General features: G+C 44.6%; 1 protein-coding gene across 5 annotated transcripts in view; it reads left to right on the top strand.

Annotated features, from left to right (window-relative positions):
* Nucleotides 1-2147: 2147 nt before the first annotated feature.
* The window catches only part of akap11 (A kinase (PRKA) anchor protein 11), a 114376-nt gene continuing 99889 nt past the window's right edge, over nucleotides 2148-16634 (top strand). For 2 of the 5 annotated variants that reach the window (XM_038802766.1, XM_038802763.1), the window contains exon 1: nucleotides 2156-2409. The gene's annotated coding sequence lies outside the window, so the exon portion shown is untranslated. Of the gene's footprint in view, nucleotides 2410-3095; nucleotides 3437-16634 lie in introns of those variants that run through there. The other 3 variants (XM_038802764.1, XM_038802767.1, XM_038802765.1) reach the window with 3 other exon arrangements.

The raw sequence follows: 16634 nt of genomic DNA, 5'->3' as shown, positions 1-16634 counted from the left end.
GAGCCTCCGTCGCTGTGTTGGTCACTGCGTTTATGTAAGCCTTGAAGCAAGCTAGCCAGTGATTAAAGTCTCTTCTTGCGTCGGTCCATTGCGGATCCAGCTACAGGTGATCTGGTTTGATTCGGAGGTCCATCTTGTAGAAAATCTTACTGCAATAAATTGATGCACGATCAATTGTAAAAAGACTCAGATTGGGTACAACTGTGGCTTTATTGCAGTAAGGTGCCTGGCCTCCTGCTGCAGCTGGCGAAATGGCTCTGAATGGAGGAACGCATATTTATACTCCTCTTCCTGGGCGGAGCCAGCAGGCGGGGGCTGCCGGTGAACCTGTAGTACAGGTCCTACCTTACATCACCTAATACAGGTGTAACAGTGGTTTACCACAGTGACAAAGATGATTAATGAGGGGAAGGTGGTGGATGTTGTTTACATGACCTTCAGTAAAGCCTTTGATAAGGTGCCTCATGGCAGACTAGTACAAAAGGTGAAGTCACACATGATCAGAGGTGAGGTGGTAAGATGGATACAGAACTGGCTCGGTCACAGAAGGCAAAGGGTAGCAGTAGAAGGGTGTTTTTCTGAATGGAAGGTTGTGACTAGTAGTGTTCCACAGGGATCAGTGCTTGGGCCTCTGTTGTTTGTGTGTACATAAACGATTAGGAAGAATATTGGTCTGATTAGTAAGTTCATGGATGACACCAAGGTTGGTGGACTGGCAGATAGTGTTGAGGATTGTCAGAAGATACAGCAGGACATAGATAGGTTGGAGATTTGGGCAGAGAAATGTCAAATGGAGTTTAATCCGTACAAATGTGAGGTAATACATTTTGGTAGGTCTAACATAGAGGAGAAATATACCTTAAATGGTAAAATTCTTTGGAATATAGAAAGTCAGAGATATCTGGGCGTCCAGATCCTCAGATCTTTTAAGGTGGCAACACAAGTGGCCAAGGTAGTCAAAAAAGCATATGGAATGCTTGCATTCATTGGATGGGGCATAGAGTATATAACGAAAGGGAAAATGCTGGAAAATCTCAGCAAGTCTGGCAGCATCTGTAGGGAGAGAAAAGAGCTAACGTTTCGAGACCGATGACTCTTTATCAAAGCTTTGTCAAAGAGTCATCGGACTTGAAACGTTAGCTCTTTTCTCTCCCTACAGATGCTGCCAGACTTGCTGAGATTTTCCAGCATTTTCCCTTTCGTTTCAGATTCCAGCATCCGCAGTAATTTGCTTTTATAGAGTATATAAACTGGCAAGTCATGCTACAGTTGCATAGAACCTTGGTAAGACCGCACTTGGAATATTGTGCACAATTCTGGTCGCCACACTACCAGAAGGATGTGGAGGCTTTGGAGAGGGTGCAGAGGAGGTTTACCAGGATGTTGCCTTGTCTGGAGGGTGTTAGCTATGTGGAGAGGCTGAATAGACTCGGACTGTTTTCATTAGAAAGACGGAGGTTGAGGGGTGACCTGATAAGACGTCTACAAGATTATGAGTGGATGGGCAGGCACTCTTTCCCAGGGTGGTGGGGTCAGTTGCCAGGGGGCATAATTTAAAGATCCGTGGGGCAAAGTTCAGAGGAGATGTGCAAGGCAGGTTTTTTACGCAGAGGGTGTTGAGTGCCTGGAACCTTTTGCCATGCGAGGTTGTGGAAGCAGATACATTAACGGCGTTCAAAAGGCATCTTGACAAATACATGGATAGGATGGGTGCAGAGGGATACGGCACAAGGAAGTTCTGAGGGTTTTGGCAAAGGTTGGTATCGTAACCACTACAGGCTTGGAGGGCCGAAGGGCCTGCCCCTGTGCTGTATTGTTCCTTCAAATGAGGAGAAACTTCTATACTCAGAGTCGTTGGAGTGCAAAATGCATTGGTATTTATAGACTGGTATTTTCAACCTGATTGGTCAACTCTGGTGCATCCTGATTGGCTGTTTCAGTCAGAGCCTCACTCAGATTTGCTAATGCAGCCTCATCCTGAATGGCCAACAGAATCACAGCCTTGGCTGTGATTGGCCAACGAAGCCTAACACCGATTGGCCAGTCACAGCCTCATCGTGATAGGCCAATGCAACCTCTTTCTGATTGGTCATTCCACAATCGTGACGCTTGCCTGTGACCTTTGCCCTGACCTACAGCGCCCCTTCTGGCAGATTGATGTTTTATCGATTCTCGATTACAGCGGACTGATCGACCGCGATCGTGACTCGGCGCTCGACTGTGGCGGCTGCCGACTCTCTCCCGACCACCGAGACCGAGAGCGAGACCGAATGGGAGTAGGATTGAGACTGGGATTGGGAATGGTGAGGAACCAGGAAACCTGGACTGGGAGAGCCTGCTGGAACCGAGACTGAAATAATAACGACGGCGAGTGAGGCCCCGGGAGAGTTAACAGGCTGTGGGGAGGAGGTAAGAGGGTCGGGGGAGGAGGTAAGAGGGTCGGGGGAGGGGGGAGGAGGTAAGAGGGTCGGGGGAGGGGGGAGGAGGTAAGAGGGTCGGGGGAGGGGGGAGGAGGTAAGAGGGTCGGGGGAGGAGGTAAGGGGGGAGGAGGTAAGAGGGTCGGGGGAGGAGGTAAGAGGGTCGGGGGAGGGGGTAAGAGGCTGTTGGGAGAGGGTAGAGATGAGGGGGAGGGCATAGGGGTAGGAGACTGGGCAGAGGGGGCGTGGGTTTGTGACTGGGCGGAGGGGGAGGGGGGAGACTGGGCAGAGGGGGAGGGGGTAGGTTACTGGATGGAGGGGGTGGGAGATGAAGGGGATGGGGGCGACCGGGCGGAGGGGGTGGTATTCTGGATGGAGGGTGTGGGAGACGAGGGGGAAGGAGACTGGGGATAGGGGGAGACTGGGCGGATGGGGTGGGATACTGGGCAGAGGGGGTGGGAGATGAGGGGGAGAGGGTGGGAGATGAGGGGATGGAGAGGGAGACTGGGCAGAGGGGGAGGGTCTAGGAGACTGGGCAGAGGGGGTAAGAGATTTGGGAAGGAGGAGGGGGTAACAGACTGGGGGAGGTGGAGGGGTGTTAGAGGTGTGGGTGTGGAGAGGCATCAGGCAGTGAAGGTGGGAGATTAAAATGGAGGGAGTAGGAAAAAGATAGTGTCAGGACGGGGGAGGCTGGCTGACAGACCATCAGTGACTGAGGGCATATCAGAGAAAGATAGTAAAAAGTTAATATTAAAGTTGTGATAATATTCAGATCCTTGCTGAAACAGTGGCATAAATATAGTAAATTGGATTTGATCTGGTAATGATTGTAGAAAGGTGTTTGTAGGGTGACTCCAGTTGGGAACAAAATATTCCAGGGTGCTTGAGTTTTAAAAAATACAGGCAGAGAGGAAAAGGAGGAAGGTTAACTTTGATAAGGTATGACATAAAGGCAGTAGTGAGAAGATATAGAATCAGTGTGGGTGGAGCAACGCCACAACACAATGCAGAAAACACTGGTGGGCGAAGATCTTGGGCTCCTGAGAGTAATCATTGAGATGAATGAAGTATGCGAGGGGGAATGCAATAATTATGGGACACTTTAATCTTATAGATTGAGCAAGCCGAATTCATTGAAAGGTTTTTGCTACAGTTTTGTAGAAATATATGCTGAGAAACCAACCTGGCAATTTTAGAGATTGTGCAATAAACTGGGGTTAATTCAATATCATGTTGTAAATTGTCCTTTGGGAAATGCAATAATAATATTGAATGTTTTATATTGAGTTTGATGTGATTAAGTCTGAAACCAGGTACTTAAATTTAAACAACCCCAATTCCACAAATAAGAGATTGGCTAAACTGGATTGGCAAATGAAGCTAAAAGATAGGACAGGTCAGCAACGGAAAGCATTGAAATGAATAATTCATGATTATCAATGAACAGACATTTCCGTGAGGGATAAAGACTTCACTGGACAAGTGGCGCAATCAAAAATAAGTGATGTTGAAGGATGCTTGAGGTAGCAATTTATTTATGGGTGGCACCGTAGCACAATGGTTAGCACTGTGGCTTCATAGCGCCATGGACCCGGGTTTGGTTCCCGGCTTAGGACACTATCTGTGTGGAGGACACAATCAAGTTCAATTTCAACCTTGGGTCACTGTCTGTGTGGTGTTTGTCCGTTCTCCCCGTGTCTGCATGGGTATCCTGCGGGTGCTCTGGTTTCCTCCCATAAATCCCGAAAGACATTCTTGTGAGGTGCATTGGACATTCTGAATTCTCCCTCATCGTACCCAAACAGATGCCGCAGTGTGGTGACTAGGAGCTTTTCACAGTAACTTCATTGTAGTGTTAATGTAAGCCAAATTGTGACACAAGTAAAGATTATTATCAATAGGACTGGAAAGTTAACTGGTGTCATTGGGGAAGGTTTAAACTAAACTGGCAGGGTTTGGGCACCAGCTTTAAGAAGTAGGAAAGAAGAAAAAGGTGCCTAAAGGGAGGGACATTATTGTGAATAGAATCAGTCTAAGAAGGACTATGAAGAATACAAAAGACAGGTTTGGAAAGTATGTTTTTAAAATTATTTCACAGGCTGTGGGCACCACTGGCTAGGCCAGCATTTATTACCTATCCATTGTGGATGTGTGTAATAAGATTGGTGGCAATAATGGAAACGTGGCTGAAATATGGCCTTTAAGAGAAGGATATAAAGTGTTCATAAAAGATAGGGAAGGATAGAAGGGAGATGGGGGATGCAGTACTGATTAGGGAAGACATTGTAATGTTGGGATGCATGGTGGCACAGTGGTTAGCACTGCTGCCTAACAGTGCCAGTAACCCGCGTTGGATTCCAGACTTGGGTGACTGCGTAGAGTTTGGACTTTCTCCCTGTGTCTCCGTGGGTTTCCTCCAGGTGCTCAGGTTTCCTCCCACGTTCCAAAGGTGTACAAGTTAGGTGGGGTTACGGAGATAGGGTTTGAACGTGGGCCTCGGTTGGGTTCTCTTTGAGAGGTTATGTGTAGACTCGATGTGCCGAATGGACCCCTTCTGCACTGTTGGGATTCTGTGGGAAGAGAGGATGCTCTGAAGGGACCACAGGCAGATCCATTTGGTTACAGTTGTAAATAAAAATGTGTAATACTGCACTGCTGGGGTTATTTTATAGTGAGAGATAGAGGAACAAATTCAGAGAAATCACAGAAATGTGCAAGAACTATAGTGTGATGATACTGAGGGACTTTAATTAATTAAATATTGGTTGGGAGAATGTTAGAGTGAAGAGCAAAAGGGCAAGAATCTCTGAAATCTGTTCAGGAGAACAGATTGATATGCCCTCAGTCCAACTACGAAGGAAGCATTGCTGAATCTGATGCTGAGAAATGAGGTAGACCAAGTGCCTGTGGGGGGGGAGAATTTGGGTAAGAGTGATCATCATATAAGGTTTAGGTTGGTAACAATCTAAAGTAGAAGTTTAAATTGGAAGAGGACAGACTTCAATGCGATGCAAAGGGGTCTCACCAGAGTAATAGAACAAAAGACTGTCAGGAAAACATGGGAGATTTTTAAGGGGAAGATGAATCTGGTACAGACCAAGTACATTCCTGCAAAAGGGAAAGATAAGGAACTAAAGCGAGGGCTACTTGGATGATGATGAAGATAGAAGGCTGGATTCTCTACTGCGCCACTTTTAATTCTAATCTGTGGTTTTATTCTTTTGAACTCTTCACATTTCCTTCCAAAAGCGTGCATATTTTATTTGCTTTGGGGATTTGTGGGGGAGGGGTGAAATTTGCTTGATCGCTGATGGCGTTCACGCCAATGATTCTCAGACTATAGGATGACGAAGACTGTGTCCTGAATATTCACGGGTACATGACATTTGGGAAGGTCAGGAAGCTAGGAAAAGGAGAGGGGGTACAATGGAGAGAGATGACCTTAGTTCTGAAGACCAAGGTATCGAATCAATTTTGATAGAAATAAGAAATAGTAAAGGTAAGAAGTCACTTAAGGGAGTGGTTCATAGGCCTCCAAACAGGAACCAAACTGTAGAACAGGGTACATAGCGGGCAGCACGGTGGCGCAGTGGGTTAGCACTGCGGCCACACAGTGCCGAGGTCCCAGGTTCGATCCCGGCTCTGGGTCGCTGTCTGTGCAGAGTTTGCACATTCTCCCTGTGTTTGCGTGGGTTTCACCCCCACAACCCAAAAATGTGCAACCTAGGTGGATTGGCCACGCTAAATTGCCCCTTAATTGTAAAAAATGAATTGGGTACTCTAAATTTAAAAAAAGATTTTAAAAAAAAAGAACAGGGTACATAGGAAGACTTAAGGGGGGATTGTGAGAAAGATATGCAATAATCATGGGTTATTTTAATCGACAACGTGATTGGGTGAATCAGACTGACAAAGGTCGCCTGGATGATGAATTAATAGTGTTTTTGGGACAGTTTCTTGGAGCAGTATGTTCTAGCACCAACCAAAGAGTAGGCTATATTAGATTTGGTAATGTGCAAGGAGACAGGATTAATTAATGACCTAGTGCAGGTGCTCCTAGATAGCGGTGATCTTCATATGAATAATTTCACATTTGGTTTCGGGGAGAGGGGAATAGACTTAAGATTGTGTTTTAAACTTAGTGTATAAACCTGTAAAGATAAGTGGCAGGTCAGAAGATTGGACGGAATATAAAGAACAGCAAAGAATGGTGCTCCGGTTTGCTCCCACAGTCCAAAGATGTGCAGGTTAGGTGGATTGGCCATGATAAATTGCCCTTAGGCCACAATCGGATCAGTTATGATCCTAGTGAATAGTGGAGCAGGCTCGAGGGGCCAAATGGCCTACTCCTCCTAATTTATATGTTTGTATATTAGCTGTTTTTATCCTTGTCTCCTCCGCCTGGCAGAAGAATCTTGGAGTTCTGAAAGACTGGGATAAAGGAATTTGGACTTGCTAAGTTATTGAATTCTCGGGCGCGTTAGTCAAAATGCTTGGAGAATACGCAAGATATACTGCTTTCACTATGCCTAGCCTGAGACTGAAATCTTGACTAACTTGCAGACCCCATGCTATTTATTTGTGCCTCTGCCACTCTGAATTCTGAGTTCGCAGATTGAGCGCAGACTGGTGGAATGAGGGATAGCCTGTGTACATTGCTGTTGCAGTGTTTCTGAATGGGAACTACTTAAAATAGAAACGTGACAGTGGAAGCAGAAATACTCTTTGTGGATCAGTGTATGACAAATTTTATCGAAGGCTATTTGTACGTTGCAAATTGTATGTCAACACATCACATGATTCCTGGTGTATGTCAGTATAAAGAATCCTGATTGGTTAACATCTGCCCGTCTATTCAATGTTGGTCTACAGTGGAAGTGCTTTATCTTGGGCAGAGTAGAAGGGCGACATGGTAACCGTGGTTAGCACTGCTGTCTCACAGCGCCAGGGACCTGGGTTCAATTCCGACCTAGGTGACTGGTCCCCCCCACACCGTGTCTGCGTGGGTTTCCTCTGGGTGCTCCAGTTTCCTCCCACAGTCCAAAGATGTGCAGGTTAGGTGGATTGGCCATGATCAATGCGCGGCGATCTTCGGTACTGTAGGGATTCTATGGATTTGCAGTAAGCCGGTGACTCCGAAATGCCCAGGATGATGGGTTTAAGTAGATGTTGCTTGTCATAAGATGGTCTGATTTAAGAATGTGGCTTGGACCTCGGTAGATTGTGTAAACGTCATGAAGAGGATCTAGTCAGTAGAAACAGCAAGTGGGAATGTTCAAAATGGGAAGTGAAAACTCATGAGTTGGCAATCTTCCGTAACAAGCACTGAATGATTTGGATGGCGGCTATTAGTCAGAGCTCGTATGGTGCAAGTAGGACTGGTCTTTCTGAGGAGGAAACAGTGGACGTTACATGTACAAACCTCCACAAACTGTCCAGTAATATGTTTATGTTTTAAATTTAGAGTGCCCAATTATTTTTTTCCAATTAAGGGGCAATTGAGCGTGGCCAATCCACCTGCACATCTTTGGGTTGTGGGGGTGAAACCCATGCAGGCATGGGGAGAATGTCCAAACTCCACACAGACAATGACCCAGGGCCATCCAGTAATATGTTTAATACCAATTTAGAAAGTTTGGCAAGCTGAAAAGAGATGAAAACTGATGCATGCGTGAAGGTTGTCTCAATTAAGCTTTGTAAAACAATAAGGGAAAAATTACTTCAAAATTGAAACAAGAAATCCACATCTGTTAAGGTTAAACTGAAATCTGAAGAGATTAACTACACAAATGTGGAATTTCAAACACTAACAGATCAGCCATATTTTATTGAATGGTGGAGGACGCTCGAGGGGCAGAGTTGCCGTCTCTTGGTTCATTTGTCCATATTTGGGCCAGGTAATAGTATTTTAATGAGGAGGGTTGATGAATTCCCCCTTGGATGATCTTCGGACCTGCTGTCTCTGCCTCTTGCTCTCCAGATCCATATGCAGAGTAACTGGTCCCCTTGGGAGGCCTCTCGGGTCAGCACTGTTCCAGGTTTCCGCCTTGTTGTTAGGTGCTAGACCCAATTAATGGGCAGACCTATATGTCCTGTAAAAAGTGGAGGTCTGTCCTTGCAACAGCTTCAGATTGCTTTTCCTTCTGATATAGTGTTAAATAGACTTATCCTGCACTGAAACAGGCTCTGTTTCTGTTTACATTCTACATGAGCCTCAACCTATCTTACTTCATCTCACCATGTATCTATTATTCATTTATTTCTAATGACACCACTGCATTCTGTGTTAAAATTGCTGTAGAAAATTGAGTTGTTGGAACATAAAGAGATGGACAGGTCGGTGCATTGACCGATAGATTCATTGAGTTTTACAGCACGGATAGATAGATTGGGTGGGATTCAGTTTCCGATGATTAGTCTGCGAAGCTCACAATGTTAGCGAATGCTTCTTCAGCTCTTTCCCATCAATGAGTTAGCGAGGCCGTTGACTGCACTTCTCAGCGCAGGCTTTTCAATTCTGGACCTCCATGCCTGACCCACCAGCTGCAACTGAGTGCTTGAATTCGAGTTTGTGTTATTCGAAGAAGCCCATCATTGTTCACAGCTAGAACCTTATGTCGAAGTTGTTGATTTAGATGCATGAAAGGAATGACGCATTTTGATCCTAGTGAGAGCTGTTCCGAGTTTTTAAATGAGTTGACCCTCTTGTGTCATTCTTTAGGAAGCATTGAAAACGATACACTTACAGATTTATTACAGTGCAGAAGGAGGCCATTCAGCCATTATATTTGTACCAGCTTCCCGAATGAGCAACTCGCCTAGTACCATCCTACCGCCTTCTCCTCATTGCTCTGCAGATAGCAGTATGAAGGGGACATGTTTCCAAAAATATCTATAATCTGGTTGCTCCTGGCATATAGACGAGTTAACTGGGAACAATGGGTTTATCTGTAAAAGGGATAAAGTAGCAGCATTTGGAGTAGAGCTTTGCAGAATAAGATCAATGATGAAATTGCATACAATCATTTCTCCCCCACTCACCTCCCCAAAGAGTTAATCTTCCTTGTGTGGAATGGATGGGAAGTTTTTCAGGTACAACTACTCATCATCAGGCTTCCCTCACTGTCATGGTAAAACCCACTGAAGGGCACTTTAATTTTCAGTTGTGTGCAGGCTGTAATTAGCACCAGTGAGATAGCTCAGATTCATTTATTATCCCAGGGGTGGGCAAACTTTTCCGTGCAAGGGCCACATTCAGAAATTCACAATTTTAAAGGGCTGCATAGTATATTAAGTAAAATAATTAATATTTTAAATAGCCAAAATAAAAGGTCTTTAAAGAAAAAAAAGCACATTTATTTGAAAAACAAAGTAACTCAGTAAGTAACAGAACAATGTCAATGAGAATGATGCATCTGACTGCAGTCATTTACCAGTTTGTTGAAATCAGGTGTCAAGTTGCTTGTGCTGATCCGTAACACTGACAGAAGCACAGCCTAGCCGAGTCAACGATAAAAACGCGCGTAGTGGGGTGGATGAGTGGGGCTACCTTATTGGTCGGTTTAGTTGGGTGTGCGACCAATAGGAGTCCAGGTTACAAACAATAAGCCTTATTATTGTTTGTAACCTGGACTCCTATTGGTCGCACACCCAACTAAACCGACCAATAAGGTAGCCCCACTCATCCACCCCACTACGCATGTTTTTATGCGGCCCGCCAATGAGGTGCCCGGAATCATAACCGGCATTTTTGAAAAGCCGCCGGGGAAAAGCCGCTGAAGTAAATGCGCTTATTGAATAAGCGCATTTACTTCAGCGGCTTTTCCCCGGCGGCTTTTCAAAAATGCTGGTTATGATTCTGGGCACCTCATTGGCAGGCCGCATAAAAACCTTTGTCGTGCCGCATGCGGCCCGCGGGCCGTAGTTTGCCCACCCCTGTATTATCCAGTCTCGGATTTCAGGTTGAGAGCATCTTGAGCTCCTCAATAAGCTAGTGATAATGGCTGCTGTTTAATGTTTGCAAGCACTGGATCAAGTGGACTTTAGTTCAGTCACAACTGCACAGCTGCTGGTTAAAGTTGATCATATGTCAGCTGGTTTGGGTTTGAAACCAATGGCAAGGAGTCATTTTGTCATTTTTATTGTTTTCTAAACAGGCATAAACAGTTTTGTGTCGCAATCAGATCTTTGCCCACTCACCTAACCTATCTTTGTAGCCTCCTACTGTCAGCTTCGCAATTAACTTTCCTCCCTATCTTGTGTCATCGGCAAATTTAGCAACCATTCCGTCAGTGCCTTGATCCAAGTTATTTTAATGTATTATTTTTTTAACAATTTAGTGTACCAAATTCATTTTTTCTAATTAAGGGGCAATTTATCATGTTCAATCCACCTACCCTGCACATCTTTGGGTTGTGGGGGCGAAACCCACGCAAACACTGGGAGAATGTGCAAACTCCACACGGACAGTAACCCAGAGCCGGGATCGAACCTGGTACCTCAGCGCCGTGAGGCAGCAATGCTAACCACTGTGCCACGTGCTGCCCTAAATTAATGTATTTTAAAGAGATTTATGCGGATGTTGCCAGGACTGGGAAATTGCAGCTATGAGATAGGCTGGGGTTTTTCGCCGTGAATAGAGGAGGTTGAGGGGAGATTTGATTGAAATGTCCAACATTGAGTGTGGATAGAAAAGGCATAGAGGCTAGTGATGAGAAGACATCAATTTAAAGTGATTGGTAGAAAGCTTAGAGGGCAGATAAGGGGCTGGTTCTCCACCGTGGGATACTCCGTTTTTCCGGCAGCCCGGGGGTTTCCCGGCAGCGTGGGGTGGCCCCACAATGGGAAACCCCATTGACCAGCCGGCATAACGGAGTGTCCCGCCGGCAGGGTGAACCCGAAATGCGGCGGGGTGGAGAATCCAGACCACGGATTTTTATTTTTCACTCGGAGGGTGTGGGAGTCTGGAACTCGCAACCTGAAAGAGTGGTTGAGGCAGAACCCTCATTTAAAAGATGTCTGGATATACGCCTCGAGCACCGTAATCTGCAGGGCTACGGACCAAATGATGGAAAGTGGGATTAGACAGGGCGGCTTGTTTTTTCAGCTGGTGTAGACACGATGAACCGAGTGGTCACTCTGTGTTTTAAAAGTTTTATGATTCTGTCTAGATGTTTGATTTCAAAAAGATCTTGGTCTTTTGTAGTGTCCATTACTTGTTGCTTTAAACAGAAGTGTTTTTCAATTGTAATGTATCTAATTTTAAAAAAGTTAACCCTTACAGCTTGATATTGTGGTTGGAACAGTAGATCACCTTTACAGCATTACATAGTGCAGTGGCAAACAAGAATGGTGTAATATTGAAATCTTTTAATGTCAGAGTTTTAAAATATTTCATTCTGACTTCATTTTCATTTTCGAAAGGACAGATTTGAATTTCTATGGTGTCTTTCCACGACCGCAATATCTTTTACAGCCAATGAAGTACTTTTAAAGACGCTGTAATGTAGGAAATACAGCATTCTATTTGCATGCAACAAGCTTCCCCACGCAACAGTGTCATCATGAATCTGTTTTAGCTGTGTTTTTTGGGAGATAAATATTGGTCAGGACACAGAGGAGATCTCTCCTGCTGTTCTGTGAATAGTGGCACAGGATCATTTACTTGGGCGGACAAGGTCTTGGTTTAATGTCTTATCCGAAAGGCCTCTGTGCCTCTGTCAGTGCAGAACTCCCCTCACTGGAGTGTGAGCCTAGAATTATGCTCGGCTCCCCGGAGTGGGACTTGAACCCACAACCTCCTGCTCAGAAACAAGAGTGTTACCCACGGAGCCACAGCTGACACTGTGTTGCAATGTTTTAAAATGTTTTTAATGCATCTTGTGAGCAGCACCCCTCCCACCCCACTTCACTCCACCCCTGTCAGTACTATCTTAGTTGTATTCTTTGCAAATGATGAACCGTTTGCTGAGAATGGTGGTCACAGTGGCATGAATGTGTGCGTAAAAAGTAAAATGGCAGCTGTGCTGTTGAGGACAATGATTATTGAAGTTGTTACTTGTTGAGCCTGGCCCTAAGTCACCCCTCGGATAGAAATGTAATTAGATTTCATGCTCTAGTCTCCAAGTAGACCGTTCTCCATTTCCCTTTGCTAACATTTCTGTAATTTGAAGGCTTGGGTTTTTGCTCCAGTTGCACAGTGTTCCTGCACGGAGGAAATAACATCCACCCATGGCTTCAGGGTGACATTCCATTACCAAAGATTTAGTCAAACTCGAATGATTGGATGAAAGATTCAGACGTTTAATTTTGGCATTGACTGTGACTCTTACTATTTGGCATGGGGCGGGGGGGCGGGGGGGGGGGGGGGCGGGGGGGGGGGGGGGGGGGGGAAATCTGCGCATTATCTACTATGTAAATCTGATTGACATTATAATTGTAATTATATTTAAGGGTTCTGATTACAATTCCAAATGCACAGTCGCAGTGTGCAGTGGAGGCAGTTTCAACTGAGGCAGTTTGAGGGAATTGGATTATCGTTTGAAAAGGACGAACATGCAGGGTTATGGGGAGAAGGCAAGGGATTTAACACTAGATTGCTTACTCTTTTGGAGAGCAAGCACAGACATAATGGGTGAATTATCTCCTGCGCTGTTAACCATTCTATGGTTCAAATTGAATCTCACATTTTGCAAGGCGGAAACACTTCACTGTGTTTTACAGATGTTAAAATAAAACATTTTATGAAATGTGCAAATCGAGTTGCACATTGCCTAATGAACAGAGCCTCTTTTCTGAAGTATGCATTAGTTAAATAGTGCCTCAACTTTGAAATTATCGTCTTTGTTTTCAAATGACTCCATGGCCTTACCCCTCCCTATCTCTGGAGCTTTCCGCAGCCTTACAATCCACAAGGTTATTTGCGCTCCTCCAGATTGGTCTTTTGCACCTTTCTGATTTTAGTGGCTCCAGTCATGTTGGCCATACCTTCAGCTGCCTCGGCCCAAAGTTCTGGAATGCCCTCCCTCCACCCCTCGTCTCCTCTTTCACCTCTGAGGCATTCCTTAAAACCTGCTGCTTTGACCAAGCTTTCCTCATCTGCCCTAATGTCTCCTCAAATTTTGTTTCATAACCTGACAGCCTTCCTTTCGAAACTCGCGACTCTAAGTGGGCTCCCTCCCATTGTTGACATCTCTCAATACTCCCAGTAATAATCCCCTTTGTGTTGGGACCCTGTGGAAATAATCCCATCCTGTATGCAACCGTGTTGTCAGACTGAAAAATTCAGTGTGATTGAAAACAGATGATGGTATTGCTTCCTTGACCTGTTGGGCATAATTTTTTTAGTATCTTCATAAGGAAAAACTGGAGGAGATGAAAGGAGCCTCTTGTTTTAGCTGTGTGCTACTGAGCCTGAGGACCAAGCTATGTTGAGCAGTTTGAGCAGTATGTAATGACAGATGTTACAGATATTCATCATCACAGCTAATTTAGTCCAGGGTTATGGGCGTCATGGTGGCTCGGTGGTAGCCTCACAGCACCAGGGGTCCAGGTTCAATTCCGGTCTTGGGTGGCAGCCTATGTGGAGTTTGCACTTTATCTCCATGTCTGCATGGTTTTCCTCCGGGTGCTCCGGTTTCCATTTCCAAAGATGTGCAGGTTAGGTAGATTGGCCATGGTATATTGCCCCTCAGTGTCTAAAGATGTGCAGGTTAGGTGGGGTTGTTGAGATGGAACAGGGGGGTGGGCTTAGGTTGGGTGCTCTTTCAGAGGGTCAGTGGTGACTCAATGGGCTGAAGGGCCTCCTTTTGCACTGGAGGGATTCTATGGACATCCATAACTCAGTCTCTGTTTTAAGCCACTCTTTGTCATTTTTATATGGTGCTTTAAATTGATATTCTCATTTATAGTTAAGTGAAATAACTATTTGGATAGTCTAAGAGTAGACTCCAGAAATGTTGAGACTAAGATGTGACCTGATACGGTTCTTTTAATGTTGAAAAAGTTTGATAGAATAGGAGGAGAAAAGAGCATTATTACCACATGAGGGGGAGTCCAAAACAAGGATAACAAGGAGTCCAAAACATAACATAATTATAAAATAGTAGCTAATGAATCCAACAGGAAATTCAAAAGAAATATCTTCACGCAGAGAGTGTTGAGATTATGGACTTGTAACATGGAGTATTTGAGGTGAATAGCATAGATCCATTTAAAGGGAAGCCAGGTAAATGAGGAAAAAAGTGGTGAAAGTATTGGCATGTCAGTAGGGCTCGATGAGGTAAGATGGGAAAATAATAATAATAATCTTTATTAGTGTCACAAGTAGGCTTGCAATGAAGTTACTGTGAAAATCCCCTAATCGACAAACTGTGGCGCCTGTTCGGGTACACAGTGGGAGAACTCAGAATGACCAATTCACCTAACAAGCACGTCTTTTGGGACTTGTAGGAGGAAACTGCAGCACCCAGAGGAAACACACGCAGGCACGGGGAGAATGTGCAGATTCCGTACAGACAGTGACTCAAGTGGGAATTGAACCCGGGACCCAGGTGCTATGAAGAAATAGTGCTAACCTCTGTGCTACCGTGCCGCCCTGGGAGAGTTGGTTAGAGTGTAGGAGATTCTCTACTGTGGAGTTCAGACACATTGAAGATTACAGCAGAAAAGTGTAATTACAATGTGATATGATCCCATTATAAATGGGGCCATAGGAATTTATATTGGGGGGATATATTGTTCCAAAACCTGCACAAAAGACAGTAGGAAGTACAGATTTGTAAAGAAGGAATGCACAGAGAAACAAGGTTTCTTAATAGGGGCACATCAAACATCCCAAACTGCACAGTACGTGATATATCCTCCATGGGTGGAAAAGGCAAGGTATCAATGTGACAAGATCTAATTTCTGGTTTTAAAATATTTATTAAATTGCTGTTTGTTCGCTCAGCAACAGTGAACATCAGTGACTGTAATTGTGACCATTCCCTAGTTCTAACTGCCCTAAGGTTTCTTGGGGTGATAGTGGTACAAAACAAACTTCCTGATCAATACAGGTAACCACATTGAAAAGATAGACAACCTGTGACCAGCGTCACTAATGCATAGAAACACTGAGTGACCTGTGACCACATCACTTTTCTGCTCCTACTCTGCAGCCCCTTCTCATTGCTTACAGATCCCAATAGATGCCCCTGGTAATGTTCCTGTCCACCACAGCCCTGCATTGATAAACTGGGAACTCACAATGAGAAATGTGTGTATAACTTGTAAATTGAGTTGATGAAATTCAGTTCGGAGAAATACCAAGTCCTTCATGCGCTCGAGTGGGTTGGCACTGGAAGAACAGACAGCATTGTGGCTTCACTGAAATTACAGAAGAGGTGACTGGCCCATTAAGTCTGTGCTTGTATAGGTTTGTTAGATAATATCTACTTCCATTCCATTTCCTGTATCCTTTTGTATTCCAGAATTTCACTAAGGGAAGGAAATCTTCTGGCTTTACCCTGGTCTGGCCTATATTGGACTCAAACCGCTCAGTTGTATGATTGGATGGACAATAAATGCTGCCTTGGCAGCAATGCCCATGTCCTGTGAATTAATAAAAAAAGATAAGAAATACTGAAATGAAAAGAAAGCACAGAAACTGAGAGAAATCTGATAGTTCTGACCAACAGTAAATTGAAACAATTTCAACAATGCTCAGTGGCAGTGAATAAATTAAGTCAGCTGTGGAATGTATTAAAAGATCAAAAGCTGCAATAAAAATGAATCAATGAAATGAAAATCGCTTATTGCCACAAGTAAGCTTCAAATGAAGTTACTGTGAAAAGCCCCTAGTCGCCACATTCCGGCGCCTGTTCGGGGAGGCTGGTACGGGAATTGAACCGTGCTGTTGACCTGCTTGGTCTGCTTTCAAAGCCAGTGATTTAGCCCTGTGCTAAACAGCCCCTTAAGGTAGTTATGCCACTTCATAAGTCACTGGGTGCACTTTTGGGTCCCCACAGTTAGAAAAAACTCACTGCAGCTCTTGAAATGATAAGACATTTGTCCAAATGATTGAGGAGATGGTGGGATTGAGTTATGAAGAGTATGTTGGCTTTGTTTCTATTGGAAAAGAGAAGGCTGAGGTGATATTTTTCAGGATTTCAAAGGGACCCGAGTACAGAACGTGACAAGTTATTTCAGGTCGTCCACTGCAGTGGATTCGGAGAACTC

This window comes from Scyliorhinus canicula, chromosome 7 (assembly GCF_902713615.1).
Source record: "Scyliorhinus canicula chromosome 7, sScyCan1.1, whole genome shotgun sequence".
In the NCBI taxonomy this organism is placed as follows: domain Eukaryota; kingdom Metazoa; phylum Chordata; class Chondrichthyes; order Carcharhiniformes; family Scyliorhinidae; genus Scyliorhinus; species Scyliorhinus canicula.
Note: the sequence above shows the minus strand (reverse complement) of the source record. Positions and strands in the feature narration are given on the sequence as shown.